We start from the raw sequence: 6009 nt of genomic DNA on the forward strand, positions 1-6009 counted from the left end.
AGTCGTTACCGTCATCATAACATACTCTCTTATGCATAAATAAACATTTAAAACTTCATCATAAAACACTGCCATAAACTTACATGTTCAAAAATATCTTTAACAATATAACCAAATACTAAATAAAATAAATAAACATTAAACGTAAAAACGCCCTATATAACTTAAAGTCTAAGAAATGAAATACCACTATCTTATGCAGGTTCCATGGTCTTTACTTGTGATGTCGTCATCAGCCGTACAGGGGTGCCTTACCTTTACCCGAAATAGAACTAGCACACGACTTAGTATTTTAAAAAATACTAGTGACCCCAATATTAGGGTCAAGGATTGAAAACACATGCAACTCATGCTTAGGGACCTATCGTTAAAATCATCATATGGGTGGCCTCCAATCTGAATAAAATTGGATGTGTAGTACTTTCTTACACACGACCAACACTTGTGAGCGTGAGTCCCTAGGCGGTTCACACGCCCCCTAGACCTATCATAGTCGGGCTAATTGTTCGTAGCTAGACGTCTGGAGGTTTGAAAACCCTTGAGTATCATGTGAGGCATGATTATCATCATCTTGACCATTATAGTGTACGCATCCATACTCATCATGAATAAAAAAAATAATAACATCATGAATGAAAAAGGTTTAAAAAGGATAGAATTGTATGAAAATTTCACTTGGAAAATATTTTGTTGTAGAAAATGTTTCTTCAAAGTTGAAATGGATGGAATATACTGTAAGAATATTCCCTTGAAAAAAGGAAAAGATCGATGGAGTGATTAAGAATGCTACCAAATAAGACAAAAATATTTAATTTAAACTAAATTAGAGATAAAAAAAAATGGTGTAAATTTCATAAAATATATATTTATATTATATGCATAAATTTTAATATATGACCGCATAACGTAGTGCATAAGTGCGTGAACGTATATTAAACATTCACAATAAAACCTTAAAGCAAAACAACATGAAATTTATATAAAACAAAAAAGGATTAAAACGATGACCTAATCTAACTTAAGGACTAGAAAACAAATTAAAAATAACTTATCCTACCATAAGTTCTATGGTCTTCAACGCAACGCTATTGTCATCTGTATAGAGGTTACTACTTTTACCTCAAAGGTAAGAGTAGCACATGACTTGAGTATTTTAAAAATTAGTTTTAAGTGGCCCAACTATTAGGGTTATGAAATGAAGTCACATGCAACACAGTGGGATCTATCATTTAAAACTCATTTCATTCTCTTAGGCGACTTTCTAATTCGGGCTAAATTAGATGTGTAATATTTTTCTACATATGGCCCACACGTGTGAATGTAGGCCCACCAGTGGGCTCGCACGCCTCCTAGACCTGCTGGTCGGGCTAGCACTCGCTGACGGACTGTTGCTGCACACCCGAAGGGAATAACGGACGTCGTAGCATTATGGCAAACATGATGGTAACAATTAGTCTCATGGTGTTCGCGTCTGTACTCATCATAATGAGGAAGTATCTTGATGCATGTGAACACACAATTATGCATCAAGTCCTCATACTTTCCTTCACGGTATGATAAGTGGGAATTCAAAAGTAAAAGTATAAAAATATATACTTACATTAAAGTATATACTTAAACTTTTAAAAAATGTCCGCATAGCAGAGTGGATTAGTGCATCTAACTTCGGATTAGAAGGTCGTGAGTTTGACTCCTATTGTGATCGTTGACTTTTAAACTAATATCACAATACTCATAAAAATGACCAAGCTTTTCCAATACTCTCATCATCCACACTCCTTGGAAGTTGCCACAAACTCCTACATGTTTTTTTTTTTCCAAAATCTTCCCTACATGTTTTTTTTTTCCAAAATCTTCCCTACATGTTTTTTTTTTTCTCTAGATCTTCCCAACATGTTTTTTCCCTACATTTTTTTTTTCTAGGATCTTAAGTTAGACAAATAAACTACATATTTTTTTCTAAGATCTAGACACAATTCCTTCATTGGGTGGGTACACATAACCAAAAGTACTTCTCCTATAATCTATATCTCTAGCATAATCATGTCAGTATATGCTATTAACTCTTGATTATCCTCTCTTCCAAATAGAACTCCCAAACCCATAGTCTTTCAATGATTTCAACACCCATTTTAAGCGGTTTTGATTCCCACTATATGGTCGATTAAAACTTAAACCATTATCTAATTTGTTTCTATTGGAAGGGTCCAAACATTATTTTCCCGAATTGTATAGTTGTCATTAGTAAGTAGTCAACTTTTTAGTGGCCAATATTAAGATTAAAGAGCTTGGCGTATTGGGGAAAATAATAATAAACGCCTTCAAATATGTAAATAAGTCTAGAATAAAATAAAATAGGGATTTGAAATTCTAATTTTATCTTTCTTTTTACTCCTACCGTTTTTATAACATTATATCATAATATAGAAAAAAGTTTGTAAATCATCTGGTATTGTGGTGTAGTTGATTATCACGTCAGTCTTGTTAAACCTAAAATAGATCATAACTGTATATACTAAAATAGTCTAAGATTTACTAGTTGTTATGATTTGAAGGGTTTGTTACCAAATCTATGATTTTATGGTTTGTTACCAAATCATAGATTTGGAATGTAATCTTCATTATACGCATCTATAAATACATGAGGTCGTGACCCATATAGGTCATCGTGCCATTCAATCTAACATGGTATCATAGCCAAGGTTTATTTTTTAAACTCCTCGCCATGTCTTCTTCCTCCTCTCCATCCACCATCTCCAACACCGTCTCAACTACCATGGCGACTTTTGGCCTTAAACAATATCCAATCCCTCTACACCATGTTGTCACAATTCGTCTAACCAAAAACAACTTCATCATATGGCGTGCCCAGCTCCTCCCCTACCTACGGAGTACGAAGCTTATGGGCTACCTCGATGGGACCAATGTTGCACCTGCCAAGCTGATCCCTTCCTCAACTGCTGCTGGTGCTGAGCTGGTCTCTAATCCGGCCTATAATCAGTGGTATGATCAGGATCAACAAGTCCTTAGCGGCCTTCTCTCCTCCATGTCTGAGGAGATTCTTCATGATGTGGTTGCCGCTACTACGTCCAAGGAGGCGTGGGATACCCTGCAGCGGATGTTTTCATCGTCAACTCGTGCTCGCACTACTCAGATTCGTGTTGAGCTCGCCACGTCCAAGAAACGAGATCAATCTGCTGCAAATTATTTTTGCAAGATCAAAGGGCTAGCCACCGAGCTGGCCGCCGCCGGCTCTGCCTTGCAGGATGATGATGTGATCGCGTATCTTCTCGCTGGTCTTGGCCCTGACTATGATCCCTTCGTCACCTCAATGACTACCAAGAGTGAAGCCCTCACCCTTGATGATGTGTTTGCACATCTAATGACGTATGAAGCTCGCCAACTACAACACCAGGCTGAACTTCAGTTAAATCTTGGATCTTCTGCCAATTATGCTAGTCGTGGTGGTCAGCAGAAGAATCGTGGGCGTAGGGATCGCGGTCGTGGTCGTTCTCAAGGTTATGCACCCTCTCGTCCTGCTGGTGATCGTCGTGGCCCTTCTGCTCGTCCTTCCTGCCAGATCTGCGGCAAAGTGGGGCATACTGCTATCCGCTGCTGGCATAGGATGGATGAGTCCTATCAAGATGAACCTTCTTCTGCTCCTCCTACGGCACTGGCGGCTACTTCCTCTTACAAGATTGACCCAAATTGGTACAGCGACACAGGCGCTACAGACCATATCACCAGTGACCTGGATCGTCTCGCTGTGCGTGAACGTTATCATGGAGGTGAACAAGTTCAAGTCGGCAATGGAGCAGGTTTGCGTGTTTTGCATACTGGTCATTCTCTAATTAATACTGCTACTCGTCCTCTTGCGTTGCGTAATATTTTGCATGTGCCTGAAATTTCCAAACATCTTCTTTCTGTTCATAAATTTTCTCGTGATAATGACGTATTCTTTGAATTCCATCCTTGGCATTTTTCTATAAAGGATCGACATTAAGCAAATAGTAAATGGTATCAGAGCCACTCAATTTTTGTGGGGGAAGAGGAGTTTCTCGATCTTTAAAATCGATATTGCAGAAACCAGGAGAAGGATAAGCAAAATCAGAAGGATTTGGATTATGAGAGAATAGCCCTTGTGTTCCAGGTGGTAAGACGCAGGAAGCGCAGTAAGTCCGTTGGCAAGCTTGGTGATTAGTCATATGAAAAATTCTGAAGAAAAATCTTATCTACATTCTGACAACTTTATCAGAGACAAAACAAAGATTGACAACTTGTCGGCCACACAGTGAGGGCTCACATGTGAATTATTAGTTGGTAAATTATTAGTCTTTTAAATTATTAGTCTACTTTATGTCTTTGAGAAAAACAAATCTTGCAGGGGTCCTGTCCTGCTAGATTCGATCTTATCTCTTAGGTGGCGTTTTTCAAATTTACGTTCAAATTCGAAGTCTACAAAAGGACTTCATGAATGGAAAGAGGGCATCGATCGGCCGATAGCTCTCTCTTGAATATCTATCAAACAATTCAGAGAAAAATCATCCTGCTCTTATCTTATCTATCTTATGAACGAATTTCTTAGAAAGCTCAGAAAATCAAGCCATCTCAAATGCTCTACCGATGAAGAAGAAAGTTCAAATGAACATCGAAGGGGAGAAAATCTCACAATCTCAAATACTGTCAATCAAGAATACCAGATTGCTAGAATCGAAGATCAACTCAAAAATTGGACTATTCCAAAGGTAGATCCTAAAACTATCTACCAAATTTCAACCTTCAATTTTACTCAAAGATCATGCATCAAATTCTCAGAGAAGAACATCCCAATTCATAGCAATAGGGAATCTCTGAATCTTTTTTCAAGATCTCTTATACTCCAACATCGTGAAGAGTTTAACTATCTTCATGTCGGCCTTGTCCAAGTCGCGGTAAAACCATTGTTCAGACTTGGATTAGATATCCTAGTTCTTATCTCCTTACGAGATAAGAGACATGAAGATTTCTCAAATTCCTTATTGGGAATGGTTCAATCCAATTTAGAGAATGGACCAGTCTATTTCAATTGTTATCCAAACTTTACTTTGTCTCTCCACGACCCACACATATTATCAGCTCTCATGCTAGATTTACAGTAAAAAAATTTAAACATCAAGGCTGAAACTCATTCTTCAGTCGTCATATTCAGGGTTTATTATAAGCTCATGAATACAAACATTTCCCCAAGAGCATTAAGATCCTCACCAAAAGGATCGACTATGCTCATAGAAGCAAATATTGGAAAATCATCAGTGACTGTCCCAAAAACACTCTCTTGGGATCAAATAACCAGAAGCACTCTCTGGAAAATAGAAGATGCAAATCTTCCAAAAAGGAAAGAATCTCAAAATCCAGTCCAAATCATCGAACATGACGATGGAAGCGTTGAAATAAAATTCAGCGAAGAACCTTCGTCAGAGTCGAAAGTAAAAGAATTCCTGAGTTCTAGACCAAGTACTTCAGGAATATCAAGATCAATGTATGACCCCTTAAAGGTAAAAGAGGTCAGTTATGATCAAAAAAGGGCGTCAATCCACTATGAAGATGGCTCAAGGTCTCCAACCCATACGGATATGGATACTCAATCCGTCTACGAAAGTCAGCTAAATGTCATTACAGCTGATTTCCAGATAGACAAAAAATTTTTGAAAGCAGATTTTATGTCAACTACCAACTCTTCAAAAAGAAATGCCTTCTTCAAAACCTACAAAGAGGCTGAGCGAAATAAATTAAGAGCTCAGTGGTATTCTCATATGGAAGCCATCAAAGAAAACATACCATTCTTCGAATGGTTTGAAGAAAATATTCTGCAGATATGCACCTTGACCCAGAGGAGTTGGAAGACTACCAAAAGAGGCGATGTATATTCGAAACATCCTCCGTTAGAAGAAGTCGAATTCGACAACTACTACGGAGAAAAGGTCAAAGCTAGCCCTTTCAAACATATTCCGGAAGGACTAGAAAAGGGTA

General features: G+C 37.9%; 1 non-coding gene across 1 annotated transcript; it reads left to right on the forward strand.

Moving 5' to 3' along the window:
- The first annotated feature begins 3256 nt into the window (after positions 1 to 3256).
- LOC147791299 (small nucleolar RNA Z247) lies at positions 3257 to 3396 on the forward strand. The gene has a single exon (XR_015422555.1). It is a non-coding gene; the product is annotated as a small nucleolar RNA Z247 (small nucleolar RNA).
- The last annotated feature ends 2613 nt before the right edge of the window (positions 3397 to 6009 follow it).

This window comes from Cucurbita pepo, chromosome 9 (assembly GCF_057944985.1).
Source record: "Cucurbita pepo subsp. pepo isolate OVF chromosome 9, ASM5794498v1, whole genome shotgun sequence".
Lineage (NCBI taxonomy): Eukaryota > Viridiplantae > Streptophyta > Magnoliopsida > Cucurbitales > Cucurbitaceae > Cucurbita > Cucurbita pepo.